The following is a 27500-nucleotide window of genomic DNA, read 5'->3' as shown; positions in this document are numbered from 1 at the left end:
GGAGTGTGAAACATTCGTTGATCATTATTCAATCCCGGGCAACGTTGAATCTCTCTGCTGGTACTATTATATAAAAGGAACTGTGTGTGTGTGTGTGTGTGTGTGTGTGTGTGTGTGTGTGTGTGTGTGTGTGTTGTCTATAAACTCTGCATTTTTATGAAATTTCACACAAATGTACTTTATGTATCTGGCAGTGCTCTTAAATAGGTTTTGTATAAGAATATCTTCGAGCAGTATCGCTAAACGATACAAACCGATGAAAGAAGGAACAGGTGATTTTGACTGAAGTTAACAGCTTATACAGCCTTGCATCACACGTGCATTTGAGAAGTTTTATTGTCACACAAATAAAATCAAACAGTTAGTACTTTGATATGACTGGGGCGCGTTCGAAATGGATGTTTCTGAAAACTGAAACATGATACTTGACTTTTTCATTTTAAATTTAAATTCAAGCCATTATCACCATACAAGCATGAAGGCCAGGCATATAAATCAACAGTAGGTTCTTTGATATGACAGTGGTGCATTCGAAATGAATGTTCATGTTTAGAGCACAATTGAAGCATGATACTTGACTTTTGCATTTTAAACTTTAATGTAAGCCGATGGGTCCCGAACTAGACCAGGCAATCAAGCACCTTCATTGAAAAATGGGCAATTTTCCATATTTCAATGAAAATAGAAATATGGGAGTGTGAAACATTCGTTGATTATCATTCAATCCCGGGCAACGTCGTGTTCCCCTGCTAGTATATATATATATATATATATATATATATATATATATATATATATATATATATATATTGAAGCCATTATTACCGCACAAGCAGAAAGGCCAGGCATATAAAATCAACAGTAAGTTCTTTGATATAGCAGTAGTGCATTACAAATGAATGTTTCTATTTAGAGCACAATTCAACCATGATACTTGATTTTTGTATTTTAAATTTTAATACAAGCCGTTATATATAAAAATAATTTTATAAAATCAACAGTAGATTCTCTACAGTGTAATATAGACTGCAATGTATTGTGGACAAAATCACTGTGCAGAGGCACGTGAAGCTTCCTTCTGATGTTATGTGATGTATCCCCAACTAGAGCAGGCAATCAATCGATTTGACTGAAAAATGATCGATTTCACCGATTTTGATGACAATAAATTATAGGTATGTGAAATATTCGTTGATTATAAATCAATCCCGGGCAACGTCGGGTTTCTCTGCTAAAATAGAGTAAAAGAGTGAAAGTAAAAAAATCAAATAATCAATTAAGAACTAAACATACTCAACATACTCTCACACACGCACACATTATTTTGTTAGAAAAATCTACGTTCACTCAAGTGGGGGATGCCCTTTTCTCTTGCAACTTCTTTCCCACAGAAGAGACGTTGCCAGCCTTTCTCTGCTTTATCGTTATTTTCATGGCAAGTGCTCATCTGAGCTTCAATCTATGTCTGCCCCCTAGCCAAACTTTCACGAAAAACACTCGTTTGGCCAAAACCATTATCAATAATTTCCCACACTCCTTGTTTGTGCCTAAACCTAAACGTAGATTCCATGATTGGCAAATAGCAAACAGAATCCTGAAGAGAAGCGTGTGCTCTATCCCAACTATCATCAATGGACCTGAGGTAATCTCGCCAGCATCAGCCAAAGCCAAACTCTTTGCCAAGAATTTTGCAGCTAATTCTACCCTTTGTGACCAAGGACACCAACCTCAATATTTCCTCCTGTATCAGAAAACATGCTATGTGATATACATATATCTGTACGTGATGTTGCCAAGCTAATCAAAAACCTTGATTCCAGTTAAGCAACCGGCACTGATGGTATTCCAATTATAGTACTCAAAAAACTTCAACCAGAACTAGCGCCCATCCTTACAAAACTGTTTCAACGTTGTCTTAAGGATAATAGCTTCCCATCACCCTGGAAAATCTCATCAGTATGCCCTGTATTTAAGAATTCAGGTGATCGCTCATCCCCCCCCCCCCTCAGTACAGGCCAATAAGTTTCCTGTACGTCATGAGTAAGTTGCTGGAATCTGTGTTAAATACAGAAGTAATCCATCGCAACAAAAATAACCTTCTTAGTGACACTCAATATGGTTTCCGTTCTGCTAGATCTACAGCAGATGTGCTTACAGTTATATCTCATAGGATTAGCAAATCTCTCGACGGAGGCAACCTTTCTAGGGCAATTACTCTTGACATATCAAAGGCGTTTGATAGAGTATGGCATAAAGGTTTACTTCACAAGATCTCTAGTTATGGTATAGCTGGAAATGTCTTCTCAGTTATTAAATCATTTCTTTCTGATAGGTTCATAAGAGTAGTAGTTGATGGGCAAAAATCAGAAGTTCACAGTATTAATGCTGGTGTCGCTCAGGGGTCCATCCTGGGCCTGACTCTTTTCCTGATCTACATTAATGATCTTCCAAATCACATCCTTACATCATTTGTAGACATTTATGCTGATAACATTACCATTTATGGTAGCACATCTAAGACAGTAAACGACCAAGTTCTCTCCGATTCTCTCTCCTCTGATCTTGAGCACGTGGTACAATGGGGAAAGGAGTGGCTGGTTACTTTTAATGCATCTAAAACCAAGCTTCTCTCTTTACATCATCAACATTCTGATCCATCTGGCATCAGTTGAAATGAATGACTCTCGTTTTGGGGAGGCCTCAAGTTTTGACAATCTTCTGGGCTTGACCCTTACTCCTGATCTGAAATGGAACACGTACATCAAGTCTGTTGCCAAGGCCGCTGGAAAAATGGTGGGATCTTTTTATCGATCCAGTAGATATCTCACTGCTGATGCAATTCTCTATCTATATAAGAGCCAGGTACGTCTAAGGATGGAATACTGTTGCCACATCTGGGCAGGAGCTGCTAGAAAGGACTTGTCTTGCCTTGATAGAGTTCAAAATAGACTTTGTAGCCTCGTAGGACATGTTCTTTTCTGTTCCCTGCAACCTCTATCTCACAGAAGAGATGTTGCGAGTTTGTCTCTGCTGTATCGTTATTTTCATGGAAAGTGTTCAACTGAGCTTCAGTCTATGCCCCCCCCTCGCTAAACTTTCACAAGAAACACTCGTCTAGCTGTAAACACTATCAATAATTCCCCCCCACTCTTTATCTGTGTCTAAACCTAAACATAGATTCCATGAACAAAGCTTCTTTCTTAGAACTGCACGCCTGTGGAATTGTCTTCCGTTTTCCGGCTGACTACAATATGGTTGCCTTCAAGTCTAACATAAACAAGTTCTTGATGAGCCGTTCCATATAAGTTAACAAATTTACCGAATTTCCATTACTAATGATTACTATATTGTCCAATTTCTACAATACACTCTTTAACCCTTATCCTCGAGTGACCTCTTGGCCTTGATAATGTGGTGATGCCTGTGTAAAAAAAAAAAAAAAAAATGAATAAAGCTTCTTTCTTAGAACTGCACGCCTGTGGAATTGTCTTCCGTTTGCCTGCTTTCCAGCTGACTACAATCTGATTGTCTTCAAGTCAAACGTAAACAAGTTCTTGATGACCCCCCCCCAAGTAATCCAATTTACAAAATTCCCACTACTTATGTCTCCTACGCAATAATCACATTGACTAATGTATACCCCTTAACCCTTATCCTCGACAGGCCTACGGGCTTTGATAAATGGTGATTCCTGTGTAAAAAAAAATATTGCAATGATATTTATTCTAAAATTTTCGTTATTTACACAACAAAACTTTTTTTTTTAATAAAATATCTTATATATATCTATGTAGTAATTGATTTTTTTTTAAATGGATTTATATTCAACGTTATTTTTCTGGCTGAAAACTGATATGAACATTTATTTCTTTTCATTTTAAAATCTACAGAGAGAACCTTTAATGGAGCTGTGTTTGATTTTATGTTAAGAAAAATCTTTCCAACTCTTATTACAACATCTTCGAGCCAAGATCACAGTGTAGTATCTGTTCTGATGCTACACTTCGCCTTTCCTGTTCTCGCTCAGTGGAAGAGAAATCCTTCTTGACTGAGACCATTTTTTTTATTTTTGTTCCTATCCAGAGTGCTCCTTTTTGAAAGCTTGATTTTCCTCACATAAAAATCGACCTTGCGTTTAACTCTGCTCTTGTGGGGAGACAAGCAAATAGGAACTCTTATTACAACTCATAATTAAAACAAATTAAAAAAAAATACTCAAACTATTTTTATCAAAAAACAGTAACCTTTACTTAATAATAGTACGCATAAAACAGTAACAATCTTTTAAAATTCTTACTTTCTTTTTTTTTAAATTTTCTTCCTTTAAAGATTTTAACGCTGGGTATGGGGCAGCCAAACATGCTGCCAACATTGCCCTGCTTTTTTTATTGAAACCGACCGAGAGCTCTTTTTAGTATCCTCGTTGTTCCCTAAAGTTCAATTGTCTGGATTTCTTTTGCACTTGGTTCACCAGGAATATTAGTTAGGTAGGACTTCAGGTTCTTCTTCATAAGTCCTGTGGCACCTATAACAACTGGTATGATTGATATCTCTCTAAGATTCCAGTTTCTTTTCATATCATACATGAGACCTTGATATTTGGCCTGTTTCTCCCTTTCAGCTCTGTTCAAGCCTCCATCATTAGGGACACTCACTTCAACCAAGGTTGCAACTCTCCCTGACTTATTCCATATAACTATGTCATGTTTGACAGCAGCATTTTCAAGGTAGGTGAATACAATTCATTGTGTGATACTAATTCTGGCATCCCAGAATTTAAATTATTTAAGTCTTTCCTGGATTTTGCACTGGTTCCTTCTTTTAATGTCTAACTGACTTCACGTTTGCTTTTTTTAAAATTCTCTTCTTTTATCACGCTTTTTTGTTGATTTTTTTGTCACCTTAAAAAACGTGTGTGATACACATATTTTAATTATTTTTTTTATTTTGAAATAAAAAAGATTAGAAAAGTTGAAAAAAAAAATAAAAAAAAAACAATATTTGCATAAATGAAAGGAGGCTGCCCAAATACTGACATTCTTGCCTGAGTGGAGACTTTAGAAAAATGAATTAAAAATAAAATTATGTTTACGATTTAGTTTTTCTACTTTTTAAAATGAAATACTTGATTAATACAAGCAATGCAATCTAATTATACAAAATAGAATCTATTTTGAAAATATTAAGAACCTCAAATGCAAAAACATTTTACCAAAATAAATGGAGTTGGCATAAAATAGCTGATATGCTGTAAAATAAATCAAATTATTTTTGTTTAGTAAAGATTGAAAATAAAATAATTTCATGAAACAAATAAGAAATTTAGAATCTGGTATATTGGATTTAAAACAACATCTTACCAAAACGTTAAAAAAAATATAGAAATATTGTCCTGTTTATTTGGCTTCATATACCCTCCGCCTCTTTGGCCTTTTTGAACTGAGACATTTTTTATTTTTGTCCCATCTAGTGCCTCTATTTGGGGTGCTAGATATCTCTCACATAAAAATGAAATCTTGTGTCTAATTTTGCCCTTGTGCGGAGGCAAGTAAGTAGGGAGTGGTTTCTAAATAAAATCTGTCCATTTTATTTTGTTTATAAATTGATCCTAAATTGATTGGCATATACCACATTATTGAGACAAGATAAATAGAATTAATTAGGTTTAAAGTTTGATTAAGTATTAATTTTGCGTAATAAGTGAATATAAAAGTTTTTTTTTTTTAATGGAAATCGCCCCAGACAAGGTACGAAGCGGTTATAGTCTGCTAATATAATTCCTAATTTCCAGCATAGCACTACCGGAAGCGGTAACAAGGCAAATCAGCCCCTTCACCTTTTCTCTCACGCCTGTGAATGTACTTTTTTTTATTATGTTTTTCCGATCTTTCTTTTTTATTTAATAATCATTTAAAAGTTTTTCGGTCTTATTTTAATTAAGAATTATTAAAATTAGTTTTATTTTTTCTTTAAGAATCATGGAAAACACTTTCTGTTTTCTTTTTTTTTCTTCTTTTTTTTTTTTAGAATTATTACAAACAAATAAGGAAAATTTAAAGAAAGACTAATTGCGTTATTTTTATCTGTATAATTTTGTTAATTTTTATTATATACTTTTCAATAATGTTTTTTTTTAAATATTTTATTTCAATAAATCGCTTCACCATAGAAATAGTGAAGAACAATAAAAGTGAAGGAACTGATATGCCTTGCCACCGCTTCCTGTAGCAGCCACGCAGGAAGTTGGGAAATATGTTGGCTGACTATAATCCGGTAACCCTTATCCACGAAGCCACTTACGTAATGTAAAAAGCTAAAAAAAAAAATACTACTTCAAAGTCCGAAAGTGTTAGATTGACTCTAACCCAGAAAACAGCAATTTTTCCCCATTTGTCAAAAAATCGCCCGTGGAAAGTGAGGACAAAATGAGGGAAACAAGGGTAATGATTCTGACGAAAGTAAACGCAAGGTTCACTTTCTGCTCTCCTTCGGATTTTTTTTTCATTTCTTTTATCTGCTGCCCTAATTCAAGTGCTAAAAACACTTGTCTTGACTGTTTATATTAGATTTATCCCAACCTCCTATAAAAACTTTATAAAAAAAAAAAAAAAATTAGTCTTGGAATTGCGATGAGTGTCTTAGTTTGTCATGAGTGTGTTTTAGTTAAAAGAAAAAAGATTGGAAATAAACAGCTCCATAAAGTTGAAAAATGCAATAAAAATATATATATATCTAAAATGAAGAGAAGGAATAGTTGCTGACAGACTGATTATACACTGTTTTCTTTTAAATCCTTTGAGGCTTCTGTAGCCGAACTGATTGAGGCAATGTTTATGAAAGACAAGCTCCCAAGGTGTGGGAGTCAAGTTCAAACCTCACTGGAATTTGCTTCTTTAGTTTCAATTTCACACTGTTTGCTTTAGCTGTCAAAGTCTATATAAATCCGGAATGCTGTAATAAAAAAGCAACAACAATAATATATGCAAGGTAAACGAATTTGATCTTTTCTTTTTAATTTTTAAATGAGGATTTATATTGTCAACTTAATGAAATAACAACTCATTGACAAAAATATTTTGTTTGCAGTGTTTCAAGTCATCAAATGATACTGCTTTCATTTAGGTTTATTTCTCTGATTTATAGATAACACTCCTACAAGGGTAATTTTACGTTTGAGAAAATATCTGCATATTTAACATGTGTTTTTATGATATACAGGGAAAATAACAAATCTATAGTTAAATATTTAGAGATTTTTAAATAATCGGAATCGGTAATTGTATCGAAATTGGGAAAATATTAGAATCGTTCCATCACTAGTTTATACCTTTCCAAATGGTATTACAATATAAGTTAATACAAGTAAACCGACTGAACAAATGTAATTATAGAAACTAGCGGTACCTGTGGAAATTCCGCAGGCGGCTCATTCATATGTAATATGTTAATGTTGGCATTTTGTAGATGTTCAAAATGGATGTTTATAAATGGAGACGCTCTGATATTATTGTAGCTTTTTTGTTAAAACTACAAACTATTTATCTAAGCTAGCACGAACGCCCAGCAAAGCCTGATCAGAAAATATGCTTAAATATGATATTTTAATTCCTGCAGATTTCGTATATATTATTATAGAGTTAATGTTCTATCGATTTTTATATATTATAAAGTTGCGATTTCAAAAATAAAATAAATACATCCATATGACTTGGGTGCGTTAGCGTGAATCGAAACTGAAATAAAAACTTATGAAAAAATTTATGTATATATATATATATATATATATATATATAACTTCAGTTCCTTCAGCTATAGTTGAAACCGAAACCAAAACTTATGAAGAATTCTTGATAAAATTATTTATAAAGAAATAAGAAATAGATAACTTAAGTGCCATCAGCTATAATCGAAACCAAACCTTATGAGGATTTCTTGGTAAAATCCTTTATGACAAGAAATGGAAGTACATAACAATTAAACGACCCGGATGTAAGCGTGACACAGAAAATAACACACATGCTATCGTATTGATAATATTTATAAATATACACTCATAAGCAAAAGAATGGGCCAAGCGTGAAAGAAGGAAGAAATAATTTTTCAATATTTTTCTATTAATTTTTTGTTAATTTTAACTGAAAATTTCTATTTTGTAGATCATTATTATTATAGCATATAATAATAAGTGGAAAAATTAATCCTAAAAATGGTAAGACCGCATCTTAGCGAGGATATAAAAAACCGAATTGCAGGGTTAAAGCAGTCAAAAATGATTTACAAGCAGATTTTTTGATATTTTAAGAAAAGAAAATGTGAAAACATCTCTTTCTGTAGTGAAGCGAATTGGTGAAATGTTCGAATTGTTCTTTGTTCAATATAGCTTTTAGTGCAATAAAATGTATAAAATTTGTTTGACCCATTTTTTTTTTTTGCTCTAAGACTGGAGAGCACCACAGTACAATCTGTTATCCTGAACGTATAGCTGAAAATTACAAATGTCCAAACAAAACTATTGAAAAATTATGCACATGATAAAACGTATGGAAAACTGAAAATAGATATTTTTGAAAAAGGCTTTTACACGCGATTGAGGAAGCATTTGCATTCTGATTTTTTCCTACCATTGTTTCTTAACCGGAAGTTAATTTTTGAAGTAGTGTAGAATTCATAAATTTTATCCCAAATTCCATTTTTATCACATATTTGCACTAAACTTGATTTGAATAGTTCACGTATATTGCTTTCACATAAACTGCAAGAAGTATTTATGTAGTCTAAAAGCTATAATAAACTTATATTAAAAACTACGAAAAGTAAATTCTATAGTCGTCAGGATAAAGGTTAAATGGAACAGTTTATCTCAATTTCATTCAATTAGGTGTTAACTCTGTCGAAAAATAATTATCTGGACGTTATCTCACCTTTTGTTTTGTCTTGATCCCTCTTAAAGTCAGCATAGTGCAGACATTAAAATTACTTGAGTTAATTCTTTTTAACCAATGGAAATACAGAGAATTCGTTGGCTCGCCTTTTCCTTATTAAGATGAATTTGCTTATTATAGTAAAATAACCTGTCATTTTGTTTCTCATATGTAGCGAGTTCGATCCTCACTAGTAACCTATGATTTCAACATTTCTTGATTTTTTTTTAGTAAGAGGAAGACGGAACCTTTTATGGTGGAATGAAGCAAGTTGGAAAATCTTCGACTGTTTGATCTAGGTTCAGGATTATAACTTCTGTCATGATTCTGTATATATTGCATGTATTTCAGCAAATGATGGCAGTGCAGTTGTTATCAGTTTGAACTTTGTGTGGTATGTTCCAAATTGTGTCTGAGCTATTGCATCGCTTTTACTAATATTCTTCTAATATTCTTGTGAAAAGTTTTTAATTCATTAGTCATCTCTCAAGTTAAATAGGTTAAATAGTAGGTGAAAATAGACTCATGACTTGGAAAAAACAACTAGCCTAGAAAAATGAACATTCTGAAATAAGACTAGCTAAATAGCGTTGGCCTAGTTAATATGGCCAAACCTCTGAATCAATAGATACAGAGAGGGATTCCTCTCAAGTGGATTAAATACCCCACCCCCGATCGTGAGCAATGCTCTAATTTTTGAGCATCCTATTTAGAAACTAACCAGAGCATATACATCTGTGTTAAAAAATTTAGTTCAAGATGTAAAAGTAGATTATTATCTTTCATTTGAAACTATGGATCACACACACACATTTAAACACGTCTGGATTATTATACTGGATGTCAACTTAATTACTGAACTATATATTGTTGCGCTCTCCTGCAAACAGTAATAGAAATCGTCAACTTTTTTTAGATCATTATGGCTTATTAGATGTTAACATTTATACAATGAATAGAATATCATGAACGTATGAATCTCCGTATGTATAGTTGTACTATAACTCTAGGATAATTTGATTCGTTTTTATGAGCAGAGCGTCTATTTATTGACGAGGATAATGATGCTTATTTATATTATCTTTTTTTCTTATAAATAGGTTCGTAGGGAATCTTAAACTCTTGCCTAGAAAATATTTTGTCTCTAATTTTAATGGAATTATAACCACATACAAAATAGCAAATTTCAATGATTTTTAAATCTCAGTAGACGGCCCATGACCTAATGCATCAACGTTGGCATATTGTACATTAGTGTATATTACATAGAAAGGAAAACATTCCCATTTCCTCTTTATTTACTTTATTTATTTATCCATGCCATCCTCTTACTCTGCTTCTCTTATGTTGATGCTGTTTTAGATTTTTTCCTTTTTTTTATTGATGTCATTTATGCCATCTTCTTATTCTCAACTTTTACTACTACTACTACTACTACTACTACTACTACTACTACCTTCCTCTCCTCTCATTATTTGTCTCTTTTTCTATTCTACTTTTCCCACCACGTCTCATTCACCTTTTCCTTCCACTATGTAAAACATGTAATGTGCAGACAAGCAAGATTTTTAATATCGTGCAGATAATGGCGGCTCCATTCCAAAATATGAAACATTTTCCAAGTGCATGATTTTATTCATGTAAAGTATATTTTAATTATAGTGTTGTGCAATGAAAGCTTAACGCTCGTTAGTGGCTAGATAAGCTTTTACTCTACTATCCGAATCGATAAAATTGTATAGGCTTATGCTAATAATTAGGTATACTTAACTGCCAGTATCACTATATTTCCTTGAGACGTAAAGGTTTTATGCCTTCAGTAAATCCTGTATTTTTAGTAATTATTTCATTTATGGGCTTATTACTTTGCCTGTCTTTTTTTCTATGTCTCTCACTCTCTCTCTCTCTCTCTCTCTCTCTCTCTATATATATATATATATATATATATATATATATATATATATATATATATATATATATTCACTAAATATACGTCACAAAAAAAATGAAAATTGTATCATCAAATGACTGTTTCAGTGTGTTTGTGTTTGTGTGTGTGTTTGTGTGTGTTTGTGTGTGTGTTATTAGTTATTTCCCAAAATTTTATTCAAATTCATGCGATATTCACAAAGTTATGACATTTTATTTATTATCAAGTAATTTGTACTGTCCATCGGTTTATTGCAGGTCTTTTAAAATGCCAAAAAAAAAAAAAAAAAAAAGGAGCGATTAACGGTTATCAAAAAAAAAAGGATTGTCGCTAGACTCGCAGAAAGATTGTTCATCAAAGATTTAGCTATGGAGCTGGAAAGGGATCCACGAACTTTGGCTTCATTTGTAAACACCCCAACACCAAATCCAGAAAGGATAAGGGCACCACCAGGAGAAACCTTTCACATCTTGATATTCGGAAAATTCATAGGGAAGTCAAGCAAAACCCAAACAGCACCAGTGCTTTCGTTTTTGAAAGAGCTGGAATCGCACCAAGTTTCAGGCAGGCCCGATGTAACGTTCTCGTTAATATGTTAACACGTCGCAAGGAACAGAAGACAAGGCATAACTCTACTCCCTTTTTCCTCAGTGAAACAACTAAACACTTATTTACAGGTACTCTGTCCATGTCTGGCCATATTTAGCACGCATCTTTTCCTGTCACTCTCGGCCCACACGTCTATCTCTGTCCTCCTGAACGTGATCCCCTGTCTCGGCACACGTTCGTCTTTTTATCATCTTTTCTACTTCTTTGACGTGACATTGTCTAGCACACGGCTCGGTCATTTACATATAGCTGCCATTAGTCTCGTTTTTACAGTCTTCACCATCATTTCCCCTAACGTATTAACCGATTAAAAGTGATATGGCAGTATCTTATACCATTTACACTCTATTTTTTTTTCCAGTCATAAACTAAGATCTTTGTGATAAGACTATGGTGCCTTTTTGATAGTAGGGTTTTAGATATACCGTTCTGGTATAATTTTCTACCCAAAGAAGCAGAACTTAGAATTGAGAAATAAAGACAAAAACATGTTGGGTTTTGATTGTAAGCTGTACACACACACACACACACACACACACACACACACACACACACACACACACATGCACGCGCGCGCGCGCACACACACACATACATATCTAAGACTGGAGAGCACCACTGCACAATCTGTCATCCTGAAACTTGATGTGTCAATGGGTATCATTAAGTAACTCGGTTGCCTTTGGAAATGCAATGATCAGAGATTAATCAGCATGGCACCCTACAGACCTAATTTCGGTTATGGGAAATGTCCAACTCTGACTAGAAATAATAAACTTTCAAGATAAAATGATTTCAGATCTATAATGAAGCAGGTAAATATATATATATATATATATATATATATATAATGTGTGTGTGTGTGTGTGTGTGTGTGTGTGTGTGTGTGTGTGTGTGTGCAGTGAAAGAATGTCGGATGAAATCATCGTCCATTTCTATGAAATCACAACTTATGTGTTTTGGAACGAAGCCAGGCCCACCAGCCACAGCCATGTTGGATTTTCTTTCGCTTTCAACTCAAAGAAGAGTAAGCAGCCACCTTTCACATTACTGCCATTACGTTCTAATCTCAAAGTTTACAGTATCCCTAAAAAAGTAAAAGAAAAAAAAATTAAGGCTTTTGCCAACTGACTCATTTAGTCTTGTTGCTTTCTAATTCCAAAATTCTTCCAAGACTTATGAAATAACTTTAGAAAAATAAAACTATGTAACTTTTCTTTTAATATTCAAGTTTGATCAGTTTTCTTATTCTTTAGAATCAACTAGCTGAAGAATTTGTCTCTGTTCTATTTGTAGCTAGCAAAGTTTACACTCCGGTGTCCAAAATGGAAATTCTTAAAATGGTTTCTGTGTTTATATGTCTGCACATATTATATAAATAATTAAAAACTAATTAAAAATTTTTTTTTAAACCAATCAGATGCATTTCACTAAATTTATTTTAAAAAATGCCGTTTTGATCCACTTTGAATGCATAAAAAGCCAGATTTTTCTTAAATAAAGAGTTGAGCCAAAATTCATGACAAAGCTTGTCCAGCTGCCCCACTCGCTCCCAGTTATGCTCTAGGTTGTTATATCAACTCACGCTTACACACATTTATAAGCACACACAAAAACATTAACGAACATACATACACATAACTCATTAACTTTTTCATTATCGTCTGCTCATCAAAAGCAAATTAATAAACTTATTCATTTTAAATACTCTTAACTTTTCGTATTGAACTTTCTTTCTACAATAGAAACAAATGAATATTGATTCTTAATAACTTCCAATCAAATATAATTTGTATAATTGAACGGGAAAGTTTTGATTACGATTTTTCTGATCCATGGATAATTCACGGCCTTTAAATTATTGATTCAGACTTCTTAAATATCTCACCTAATGAATCCTTATTGTTTTACAAGAACTCTAAACATATTAGCAAACATTCTATTCTTTCCTATCTATGTAAACTTCCTTTTTAAACATATGCATGTATAAAATTTTGAATTCATTATTTTGCTCGTGTTTATAATTTAACATTTCTCTTACACACTCACATTTATGTATAAATCTAAAAAGCTTTCACTAAAAATGTCTATATAGAACTGTCTCTCTCCAAAATTCTCCCGCCCAAATTGGAATCACCCCCCCCCAAAAAAAGACCTTACAAAGAATATCAAATTCTAGCAGAGCCCGTGGGAGTTCCATGGAATGAGAAATATATTGAATCAATAAATTTATTTTGATAAAGCTGACATGTATTTCGATAGCACAAAAAATTAATACTTTGGACAAAAAAAAAAAAAAATAACACACAACAAATATGAGTTTTCTTTTTAACATTTCTATGAAAATAGTATCCATTGTATTCTAAATATAGAACTGATCCAAATGAGATAAATCAATAAGTACAAATAAATGCTTAAAAAGTAATATTATGCTACATGGTTCAATACAAATAATAAAATCACATTGTTAGAGAAATCTTTAATTTACTTCTTCAGTCCAGCATCTCTTGGCAGACAATGTTTTTCTTTTTGTTGGTCTGTTTCTTTCAAATGTTCCCTTTTTTGCATAATGTTTTGCTGACTTTTTTCTTTGCTGGATCTCGAAACTACTATGAGTTCCTTCCTCACACCATTAACAAAAATGATCATATATTATTATAATGGCATTCGAAAACGAGGCTACATCAAAGGGAGGCCACTCATATTCTTCTCTAGGGTTGTCAGATTGGCCTTTTGAAACCTGAATTTTGCGAATTTGACCTTTTTTGAAACAGCTTAGCCTTCAAAAATTGTATTTGCCCTTTTTCCAAGCGTGACGTATAGATTAAGGAAGGAATGAGTAGAATGTTATATCTCTTGGCAGTACTTCGACAATGGAGATTCTATGAAGGGGGTTGTCCACATCGACTGTAGGCACGCTTGTGGCTGACGAACCCGATGCAGGACAAGAAGGTTTGGTCACAGCAGCTGTAGTCAAAAGCCATGTCAGGTGTGGCTGCTGAGGTTTCCCAAATCTTCCTTCTGCAGCGCTTCTCCCGCAGATTCTCTGTGCGAGAGATCTCAGAAGAAACGACAGCCTGGTGGACAGTACGTCGCCAGGTATCACAGTCAGCAATGAGAGCAGACCACTATGTAACCAATGTTGAGGTCATCGAGCGGGCGGAAATCACCAGCATTGAGGTCATACTGCTGAAGTCACAGCTATGCTGGGTCGGACACGTCTCCAGAATGGACGATCATGGCTATTAATTGATACAACAGAGTGGTCGGAAGATCCAAGAGGCGACAGAACAGAAACTGAACATAGTTCAAGGCAAGTTGTGAGAAAAAGGTCTAGTAGGCTCGTATACTGGCCGTCATTGTCGGGCACATGGGTGGGTTCCTGAACAATCTGAGTGAGGTCATAGGCAATGGAGAAATCATGACAGAACCTCCCCTCGTCTTGTTTGAGTGGGTCAACCATTCGACGTTGTGAAAATTGAAGTCTCCACATACGTGAATGTTAGCTGAAGGATAAGCTGATAGAACTTGGTCAATTTTCTCAGATAAGCTTTTAAAGATATTAAATCCGCTGTTGTGGGGGCGATAGAGAGTAAATATAAATGCAGTAGTGTGAGCTAAAGCAACCCGGAAGCACATATAGGGTAAGTTAGGATCTTCCCTGGAGATGTCTCTACCACATGGAAAGCTGTCTTTAATATAGGCACATATTCCATGCCCATGGCGATCTTGGGGGTCAGATTTAGAAGTTAAGTTAGAGTATCCTTTAATTGCGAACTCTTCTAGGGAAATAGCCTGTCCAATGCCAGTTTCACTTAAAAATAAAAGATCTGGTTTAGTCTCCTGTAATTGGATTTCAACCTCTGGAAGGTTAGAACGTAGACCCCTGATGTTGGAGAAGGAGACATGGTAGTAGGGGTCTACATTGGAAGTTGGAGAACCGGGTTTAATCGTGTATTTATGTAGGGAATTTAGACTTCTATTTAATTTTAGCCATTAAAAATAGCTGCTAAGGGGTGAAGATTCATAAAATTAGAACTTGGCAAACGTAAGTCAACTTAAAGTGCTTCTCTAAGCATGTGCAAATATAGATTTATATGTTAATGTCGGTTAACTTTCAGAGTTTTGATATCTATCTGCTGGTGGTTCTGATGGTAATTAATAATGTTGGAGTGCTGGATGTTTTTGTTTCGATTCTAGCTGATGGCACCTAAGTCATTCTTTTTTCTAGCTTTTGAAATCACAACTATATATATTGGGTGCAATCCAATAATCAGTAGAGTATTGGCTCTATAATAATACACAATCTGCATAAATTATAATATATTTAAGCGCATTTTACAACCAGGCAACGCCGGGCGGCCTGCTAGTCTCCTAAATAATTTTATTTTTTACATTGAGAAACATATTTAAATTGAGTTAAGTTTAATGTCTTCACATGACGCTAAAAAGTACAGTATTTGAGGCAAGTATTTATTTCATCTGATATACAAACATGTTTACAGTTAAATCAAGATAATACTCTTATTATGTACTACTAGCATTTCCGCCCGGCGTTACCCAGGTGTTTGGATGTGTGTGTTGAGCAAAAAAAAAAAAAGTAGTAGTAAGAAGGCAGGCTCGAACCCGTACTGCGAAGAAAAAACCTGACATCTTTGCTGTAACGACCACCGCCAAACAGGAAGTGACGTACGTTTTAATTAAGGCTTGATAATCGAAATTTCAAAAATATCGGCGAAAAAAGCGACCCCCAGGTAGAAAAGTGCCCAGTTTAAGGTAAAGATATTAATGTTTTTAGCCAATTTTTCGATATTTGTCGTCTGAAAGGTCGAACTTCAAAAGGATACTGATATTGTAAAAATCTGTCGCCTCTATCGAAAGTTTTAGGCAGACATGCAAACATACATACATACATGCATACATTTATATATTGATACTTAAAAAAATTCGACCCAAACCAATTAAAAAGCTTGCCCTATCTCTGAATACCCTTTATGTAAAATTTCAAATGTTTAGACCAGAAATTGTCTGAATAATTTGGTAGAGACCGCAGAGATCAAATTTTTTTAAAAATTTGACCCCTATTATGACCCCTTAACATTTATTGTTTTGGGCTCAAATCAAGTTATTAATCCATGTCCAAGGAACCTATATCTAAAATTTCAAGTGTTTAGACCCAAAATTTGGCGGAGGAGTTTGGTAGAGTTCTCAAAGGTCAAATCGTTTAACTTTAATCCCTTAACATTCAAATTTCTGGCCGAAAATGGATTACAAAGATGTTCCCAAATTTCAGTACCCTCTATATAAAATTTCGAGTTGTAGACTTAAAATTAACAGAGTTATTGCGTATGGAAATATACACACACAGACACACACAGATACTTTCACTTTTATAGATATATAGATATACCTGATACATAAAAATACGTCATTCTGATGTTGCACTTTACATTTCACTCTTGTCATTCGGTTTTCAATTACTTTCTCACAAATGTAAAAGAACAGAGCCAAATGTCACAATAAAATTATAACGAACATCACAGTTAAGTTATTTATTCAAAGAGACTTTAAGAATGTTTACGCAAATTAGATGTGCAGCAACTATTGATGACGCGTCTTAAGAAGAACATTTGAGCCATAGTTCAGGTCAAAGGTTAAAGATGATCCAAGGAATTTCGCATTTATTCATTTAGATATAGAATGTTTGCATGCATAGAAACATTATCTTTAACAATGTTTCTCTCTGTCTCCTTATCTGATACAGACACACACATACTCTACGAATATGTATGTTACAATTCAATCGATTATTATATTTGTGGTGTACCTGGTTCAGGATACATCTGAAAACAAAGCTCCATAACAAAATCAAACACAATTTTTCTCAAATAAAGTTTTATGAAGAGTCCTTAAAGCCATTAGAAAAAAACTTAGAAAATAACTTGAAAATTAAAAAGAATAGCAATAATAATGGAAGTGTTGTATTCAAGGCTGGGATTGGTGTCCTTGTTCATTCAGAGATAGTATCATATATGTCACTTAGTATGTGTGGGGAGCTGTACGCAGAATTATATATATATATATATATATATATATATATATGCACGCACACACACACACATAAATGCATAAATGCATGCATGCTAACAGGCACACACATATATGTATGCAGACACGCACACACTTATATATGCATGCTAATATACAAATACATATACATATGAATGCTAACACACATACACATTATATATATATATATATATATATATATATATATATATATAAATACTTCATTTACTCTCATAAATTTAATATACGAAAGTATAGATTTATGCGTAAACTTTAAGTATTTACTTCAAAAGTGCTCAATACGTAGGTAGAGCTAGTTAGTAATTTATAAAATATATATGGCGATTAAGCTACACTGAATATTCTGCGTTTCATCCACTATAGGATTCGTCAGGCTTATGCGCGAATTCTGTGGTTGCTTCTTGTTTTTATATATGTTGAGGATTTCTAGTTAGCCAATCAGCTTTCTAGTATCCACCGCGCCCCTTCCTATCAGCCAATGGGCAAGCATTTTGTCGAACAAAGGATCTGTTTTAGAACTAGGTTAGTGGTTTAAGGTAGATCTTTTCCTTCCTTTTTTTTATATATATATATAAATATACCTATGTGTACACACAAATCCTAGTAAATCAATCCCCTTTATTGGAAACACTCAAGGGAAGGACGAAACCAAATTATTGCCAGTATGTTTGGGAGAGGTTCTATTTTTTCCTTTTTTTTCAATATTTTAAGCAGATTTGACACTCAGCTACCAGATTTTAATGGGTCGCTCGGTTTTTAATATAATGTAAACAGATCTAGATGTTTATAATTTACGATAAAACTTGCTGAGTATGTGCTGTTTTACAGTTGTTGTAAAAATGGAACTGAAACTTAAATTTCGCTCCATTTTAATCTTTTTTTTAATTGTGCCCCCCAAACGAATATAATCAAAAGAATAATATTCAACAATTGTACTTTATATATATACAACACAAAATATTAAATAAAAAGAAAGTTATTAACGAAGGGAAATAATTCCATTTTTAAACGAAAAAAGTCAGTTTGGTATATCTTTGTGTTATTTTTTACATAAGTCCAACTTACCGTTCACATTGGAAATGTCGACATGTATAGGTTGTCGGGTACGTTTACAACAAATAAACACTCCAATCTATCCATGTTAAGAACGGCTTTCGGAATAGACACCCCTAACCTTGTCAGCATACCCGAAAACCTATAAAAGTTGACATGTCGAATGTGAACGATGAGTTGAACATAATGTAAAAGTGTACCGAATTTAAAAACGAACGAAATTTAAATTTCCGTTCCATTTTTACAACAACCGTAAAGCAGAGCATTCTATGCAAATTTTCCCTAACCTAGTGTATAATGTTATTTTTTTTTAAGTAAAAATAATATTTAGGTTTGGATATAAATTCCTAAACTCATTTCACACTAAATAATTTATGTGACTGAAATAGGAATCTAATTGAATGTTTAATTTACTGAATAGTAAAAAGATGATCCACAATGGTCGATTTGCTGCTAATATCCATTTTTTAGGTACAGGCAAAAATAAATGAAGAATAGGGGGACCTACTTTTGAAAGCCGATTTATCATAATTTTTTTGTGGATTTCCGACAACTTTTTGATTGTATTTGAAAGATTCAGGACTAAACTTAATTTCCCAAAGGAAAAAATATTTGTGCACGTGAAAAAAAAAAAAAAAAACGTTATGAAAAATGTTTTCCCGATGAGCTTACCAATTCAGTTAAATTTTGAAGTTAAATAAATTCATTGTAAAAATCCTTTTAGAGATTAGTTTTCTGCGTTTATTTCAAAGATAATTAGTAAAGATATTGAACTGAATAAAAAAAAAACACCTTGTTTGTGTTAAAAATAGCTGAATTAGTCCCACAACCGAGTGTTTTTGCCGTTCGCATAAGAACAACAAACTGTACTTTTGGAAATACGGAATATACAGAGGCCCAAAATCTGAGACAGTCGAAAAGCTGTCTGAGAATAATGTCATAAAAGGAAGGAGGGGTGCAGTTTTTTTTTTTCCCAGACGGGCATCCTCATTTCTATTGTAAATATTTGTATAAATTTTACCATTTTTTAATTTAATTATTTTTCTATGTTCCTTTTTTTAAAATTAATTTTGGCAGAGTTATACAACCATCACCCCCATGCGAATTTATATACTGATAGGTTTTTTGAAATTTTTTGCACTGGATTATTATTGATTGGACACTAATTAACCAGATTATGAAAAAAAAAAATTGAAAAAAAATCATTTCAACATTTGAAAGGGGTGCTCACTTTTTAGTTACCATGTTCTGGTAAATCGGGGTGATGGTTGCACAACTTCGCCTTAATTTTTTTTAATTACTGGCCAATATTATATAAAAATTATGTTACGCCGAAAATTTCACAGCAATGAAACGATTAAGCTCTTGCATATAAAAATTCTACGAAATCTGTAATTTAAAAAAAAAGTAGAAATATTTTTGCTATTATAATTTTCTTTGCAAAAATATTAAATAAACAATGCTTAATTCAATGATAATATCGGTAATTCGAGAAATTCATTTTCTTCGATTTATATCGAATTCATTAATACGGACTTTAGAGGCTTAATGTCCCTGTAAAAATTATTTTTTTTTATTGTTACAAATTACGATGTTTTATTTATATAAATGAAGCAAAAATAAATTCTTGCGTTTTTTATTTACTACTGAAAACCATAACTTTACTAAAGATATTATTTGTTTAAACAAAATAATACATTTTCACTAAGATTTAAATAAAAAATAATCTCGCGATCATTATTTAATAAATACTGAAAATTTCATTAAAATTGGTTAATTTCCTGATTTTTGATGAATTTTTAAGCAAAGTGAGGGGTCAAAATGTTTATACATTTTGAGCGTCGGCATTCATTTTGCTCGAAGGAAAGCGACCACATGTGGTTAATTTAAATTAAATTTCAATCACATCGTTACATTATAAATAATCACGTGATTAAATCCATTTAAAATGTACCGCTTAGAATCTGATATTTTAAAAAATTATTTCATACTAAATTATAAAAATTTGTTTACATTAGGCGAGGCCACGGAAGTGATGTCACGTGAGGGCAGGAGGTCATAAATAATACGTCCCCAAATAAAAAAAATGGCAACATTGGAACAAAGAAAACCACCTATTTATTAAAGAAAAATTAAATATAATGTTATAATTAAGAAGAGATATATAAAAACACGCATTGGTACAGTAAACATATTATACCAAAATGTCGAAGCAATCGGTTCAGTGGTTATTTAGACTACTAATAACGAACGAACCAAGAATTACATTATATATATATATATATATATATATATATATATATATATATATATATATATATATATATATATATATACATATATATATATATATATATATATTCATATATATATATATATATATATATATATATATATATATATATATATATATATATATCCATGTTTCATCCTCGTAGGGAATTGTCAAGCTAAAATGCATTTTTAATTTAATTGCCATAAATATATTTCTAAAACTTATTACCTAGCTCTACTCGTAAATTGAATACTGTTGAAGTAATACTTAAATTCACTGCATTATATATTACACCTGCTTATAATATTATATGTGGATACACGCAATAATAATTTTCTCTTCCTCTATACAGATACACATACTATATGTATTTCACTAATACCGACACCCGTTGGGGAACTACTATATATATATATATATATATATATATATATATATATATATATATAAATATATATATATTGAGAGAGAGAGAGAGAGAGAGAGAGAGAGAGAGAGAGAGAGAGAGAGAGAGAGAGAGAGAGAGTTATCTTTTCAAACATATAATTTTGTCTCTCTCTTATTCCTTTCCCCCTACCTCTAAAAACAGAATGGAGACAGCGGAAACCTTTTCTGTTTCAAAATCTAAGAGCAAGAAGGAAATGTTGAGACATGATTTTGACATTTGAAACTGAAAAAAAAAATCGTCATAAATTCAGAAATATGGGAATTTTCAATTGAAAAACAAAACAAAAAAAAACAATTTATTAGGGTCATTGATAAATGTAACATTCTTATTGCAAGAAAGCACTAAAAGAAAATTCTCATTCGTTTCATAAAGACTGAAAAAAAAAAAAGAAAGAAATTATGAATAGCTAAACTGTATTCAAGTTTAGATTTCAAATCTAAATTAAAATCATCATCATATTCGGTTTAACCGTTATTTTACATGCTCGCAAGTTTTGAATTGCTTTTAGAAATTGACTTCCAAACTAACCAACTCTTTTGCCAGATCTTTATTTATCACAGTTTATCCAATGTTTTCCTTGGTCTTTTCCTGCTAATTTAACCAGCTACCTTAACTCTCTTACATCTATTGACCCCCAAAACTCCAATCTATATTTTTCAAAACAAAAAAAAAAAATTATACTAACAAGTCTTCTGTTTTGCACATATTTCCATCAACTGTCCATATTTAATTTTGTAAGGTCACTAAATCGAAATCTGTCTTTAAAATTCGTGTCATTCTCATATCATTTTTATCCATGCAACGCATATTCTCAACCCTCACTCGTCAGGTTTTTACTTTCATACATCATCACACTTGCTGATAGATTCTTCCCTTGTTTGACAATGGTAATGCTCTGCTGGTTAGTAATGGCGAAAGCTCCCTAAACTTATTAAATACAATCTAGCAACAGCTATTTCTAGTGTTCCAGTGGTATCACCAAGGGAACAAAACTTCTGAAAAGCGTTGCTATTCAAATGTACTTTTTTCGTATCCGAGTTCTTATCCGTCTCTATTGTCTAACTTTTCTTGAACACAAACTAATTCCACTGCACTTCTTGAGTAATTAAAATCAATTCTTGTGTAATTAAAAACAATTCTTGTGTAATTAAAAACAATTCTTGAATAATTAATAACACTTCTTGTGTAATTCATGACAAATAACAATCTACCTGAGAATTCTTCCTTCAAACTCCTTGACTTAACATTAACAGGCAATATGAACTGGAACAAAACATAGAGGACATTGCGAAAGCTGCTGCAAAGAAGATGGACTCCCACTATCATGCTAGAAGACTACTCACACATGAGAGTATCCTGTATCTCTACAAGGCTACCATTCAACTATGCATGGAGTATTATTGCCACATCTGGGCTGGTACATCTACCACTAGTTTCTCTCTCTTGGATAGGGTCCAAAAAGAGAGTCTTCAATCTAATAAGTCTCACTTTGTCAACTAAGCTCCAACCCCTGTCTCATCGCTGCAATGTTGCATCTCTGTGCCTGTTTTACAAGTATTTTACTGGAATGTGCTCTGATGAACTCATCGCACTTGTGCCCCCTCAACATACATATCCTTAACAACCTGCTTAGCAACAAAATCACACTCCTTCACTGTTGAGGTTTCTAAATGCTAGAAAGCTTTCTATTCTATTAATTTCTTCCATCGAACAGCTAGACTTTGGAATTCCCTTCCTGCTACCTGCTTCCCTGACTCTACTGATATGCAGACGTTTAAATGTAATGTAAACCAACATCTTGTTAATCTTTCCTAGGCATGGTCCCAAATAGTAACCCCTTACGTCCAAGTGGCGATATGCCTTGTTAGGGGGTGAATGTGAATAAAAAAATAAAAATAAAAATAAAAAATCAAGCACCAGAAATTTCTGAATTGCACCTGGTTCGCTTTTTACAAACTGAGCAAGGGAAATTTCCTTTTTCGGCTTTCTAACGCTAAAACATCATTTTGGTTTTGGTAACATTCACCCCAAAACTGATACATTCCTCCACGTCTTTTATTGTTTTACAGGCAAATACTAAATTAGCCCTGGATAATGCTTCTAAGACAGAGACAAACATCAACTGACGCAATTACAAATCCCTGATGTATTCTCACTTTAACATTAAAGCTCTCATTAAATAGGCTTGTTTTTTTTCTGTTGTTATTGGCCTTCGGGCCGGGATAAAAGTATCTGTTCTGCAGATGCTGCACTTAAGATAATTTGTACCAGTCAATGGAGGGGAAACCCTCTATACTGGGACAATTATTATTTTTGGTAACCAGAGTGCCCCCTTTTTGCCTACTTTTAGGGAGCTGGTTCTCACCCTACATTAAAAAAGGCCTTGTGCCTAATGTGCTTTGGTGGGAGAAGCAAATAAATACATTAAATGCACTGTCAATTCTAACATGACTTTGAGCAATTTCTGTACATTGCTTGGACAACCTTTACCAATGCTATTAACTTATGCAAAACTCACCGGACAACATTTCTTGGCATTATCTGAAAAGCTTTATTCAAATTTACAAAATCAAAACACATGTTCTGCTTACCAAGGTATTTCCCTTGCATTTGTATTAGGATAGATATAGCATCAGCGATACTGTTCCTAGCCATAAAACTGCAATTTCTTATTTGTTGCTTATTGTAGGACGTGATCTCTAAACTTGAAAACTTAGTCTGATCACATTTAAGAATGGATAAGAGGTGTTGGGTGAGTAGATGTAAAATTGTTGAGAAAGCAGGATCAGCTGGTAGAAAAAAAAAACAACAGAAAATACGGGAAAAATGATAGGGATCAGTTTTATGAAAAGAAAGATAAATAAAGATTTGGCCAGAGACAGGTCAGTTTGAAAGTCAATTTCTAAGAGCCATCCAAGACATGCCATCATATAAAGCAGACATTAGATCAAATAGATGATGATTTAAAGTTGAATTTAGAAAGTAATGTTCTTTTCTCCTTCTTGCAAGCTCTTTCCTGCAGAAGAGATGTTGCCAGTCTATCTCTGATCTATTGTTATTTCCATGGCAACTGCTCAAATAAGCTTCTATCTATGTTCCCCTGCAAATCAGTCACAACAAACACTCGTCTAGATACAACCACTGTCAACAATTCCCCCTATACTCTATCTGTGGCTAAAAGTAAACACAAATTCCACAAACAAATTTTCGTCCCTAAAACTACCAGCCTGTGAAACTCTATACTGCAGGACTGCTTTCCAACTGACTACAACATGATCGTTTTCAAGTCCAATGTAAACAAGTTCTTGTTGAGCAGTTTTCTTAAATAATTAAAATCTGCCAAATTTCCATTACTGCTAATAACTGACCACTTTACACTCATTAACCCTTATCCTCGAGTGGTATTCGGGTCTTGATAAATAGTGACTTTCATGTAGAATAAAAACAAAATTGTGTTTGCATGAAAGTCTGTCAGATTTTGATGCCGGCAACAGCAAATTTACCCAAAATTACTTTTGTGATCATGAGAAATCTATTGAAAAAAGAAGATTTTCATCCAACTATGTCACAATTAAAGGCTTATTTTTATAAGAAATGGTTTCGTTAATGATCATATTTTTTACCTTTCATGACCTTAAGGCCTGACTTAGATCAGTTTTAGATAAGCTATTATTAAAAGAGTGTCACAGACTTAGCAAGTTTGACTAAATTGCATCCAATATTTTCTGTGTGAATAGACAGACAGACATACAAGCGTTTTATTTTATTTATTAGATTGCAAAATTATTTTCCCTCATTCATATTGAGATTTTACTTCAAGTAGAGTGATTTAGTCAGCTGTATCGCGAGCACTAATTTTATGATTGCAGTAAAACACTGCAGAATACAAGAGTATCCTATTAACTGTGTGTGCGTGTGTTTTTTTAATCTGGTTTTATAGATAAACACAGTATTTACAATTAAATTACTATCTTCTTATGTTTGTTTCATCTATTTTTCTATTTTCAAAAATTGCAGTCTTTCCAATTTATCGGCGTCTCAAGGCACCACAGGTTACATTTCTGGAAGACCCAAAAGACAAATATAAAACAAATGTTAGCATTTTTGGCTTACACTATACAAAGGAAAATAGAAATTAGAAATGTACCAAAATATATTTATTCGTAGTTACAGACAATGGCAGTATGGTGCCGATGTTGAGAGACTGAATCTGATGCCAGTGGTTCAGTGGATGTTGTATATTTTTAGTTCTAGTCGTTGGTTGTAGGGAGGAAGGGACGGACAAGTAGAGGGTCATCACAGAAAACCCTGCAAGGTGGACAAAACACAGGTGGTAGTCAAGGAGGAATCTGACTCGGTGAGACAAGCACTGTATGTATGTCCGTGCCAAAGATTGGGCAAATCTAGCTGGGAACAGCAAAAATAGAATGTTATTAAGAGTCAATGTCCATTTTTGATTGCAATATATATATATATATATATATATATATATATATATATATATATATATATAAGTGAAATTGTCTCTATGTGTGTGTCTCTGTGTGTACATTTCCCTACCAAACTACTCTGCCAATTTTCAGTCTACAGACTCGAGATTTGTCATAAGAGGGATTCAGAGTTGGGAAAACCTTTTTAATCAGTTTTCAGACAGTAATTTGGCTGTTAAAGAGTCAAAGTTCAACGATTTGACCTTTGAAAACTCTACATATATATATATATATATATATATATATATATATATATATATATATATATATATATATATATATATATGTATATATATATGTGTATATATTCTTAAATATAAACAAATCAATTCAAAGATTCGGCACCCGCCATTGTCACAAACTGGATACTAAACTTACAAAATTAATTTCCGACAGCAAATGGAGAACTATAGGACGCCCGGATCTAATACAAAATCTTTCTACTAAAGTACTCTCAAACACTGAAATTGAAGCCCTTAGTTTCGGACTAAAATTCGCAACTGGCATACATTCAAATATTACCACCGACGCAATTTTGAAGAATTACAAACATGAAGATACGGATTTTCAAAAAGGTTTCATACAGGGTGTAATTTCTGTTGCAGTTACTCATCCATATGAAACTGTACTTCCTAAGAGATACATAGATGCTTTGAAACACCTAGCGAATAACAAGAACTTGATTATATCACCAGCTGATAAAGGTGGTGGTATAGTATTAATGGAAAAAGATGAATACCTGGAAAACATTTCCACATTGTTGGCAGACAGCAACACTTACACCAAAACTGATTTAAAGACAGTAAATCGAAGTGTTGAGAATTTCAACCAATCTTATAAAAAACTTATAAAATACAACAAAACTTGGATGTCATACATTGAATACCACCCCAATGTTCCATCACTATATGGCCTGCCAAAAATTCACAAACCAGACATCCCTATGCGCCCTATAATATCCGGCATCGGTAGTGCCACACACAAAATTGCACGTGCCATATCCAACGTTTTGACTCCACTACTGGGCACTATCAGCACCTCCCACATAAAGAACTCCGGAGATTTACTGAACAAAATAAAAAACATTAACGTGCAAAACAAAACTATTCACAGCTTAGATATAACATCATTATATACTAATGTCCCCATTAAAAAATGCTTGAATCTACTCCTTAAACATTTAAAAAAATCTAACATTAGCTTACCTTTTCCTCCCGACACTCTTATAAAAATCATTAGACTTATAACTAACATGACTTACTTTCATTTCAATAACAATTTCTATAAACAAAATTTTGGTCTTCCTATGGGTAACCCTCTTAGTGGAGTATTAGCTTGCCTTTTCTTAGAATTCCTAGAATCTGGTCCTTTCAAATTCAGATTACCTCCAAACACAGAGTATTTCAGATACATTGACGACATCTTAATTTTTCTTCCTGAAAATACGCGCATAAATATCATTACAGACAAATTAAACTCAGTCGAACCTTCCATAAAGTTTACCTATGAAACAGAAAACAATAACTCATTACCTTTTCTTGACATACTTATAATAAAATCCAATAATAAACTATCCTTCAAAGTTCACCGCAAAACTACACACAAAAACGATTACATACATTTCTATTCACACCATAACAATAAAATAAAAACAGGAATGATAATTGGTTTCTTCTTACGCGCT

The 27500-nt window shown here is 33.0% G+C and overlaps 1 long non-coding RNA gene across 2 annotated transcripts in view; it reads left to right on the top strand.

Annotated features, from left to right (window-relative positions):
* Nucleotides 1-27500, top strand: part of LOC145242060 (uncharacterized) — a 315387-nt gene that overhangs the window by 232354 nt on the left and 55533 nt on the right. The window contains exon 2 of one of the 2 annotated variants that reach the window (XR_013862649.1): nucleotides 4622-4727. This is a non-coding gene — a long non-coding RNA (uncharacterized LOC145242060). Of the gene's footprint in view, nucleotides 1-4548; nucleotides 4728-27500 lie in introns of those variants that run through there. The other variant, XR_013862650.1, reaches the window with a different exon arrangement.

This window comes from Euprymna scolopes, chromosome 21, assembly GCF_053919585.1.
Source record: "Euprymna scolopes isolate OS-2025 chromosome 21, ASM5391958v1, whole genome shotgun sequence".
NCBI classification, from domain to species: Eukaryota; Metazoa; Mollusca; class Cephalopoda; order Sepiida; family Sepiolidae; genus Euprymna; species Euprymna scolopes.
This window is presented reverse-complemented; position numbering and strand designations above follow the sequence as displayed.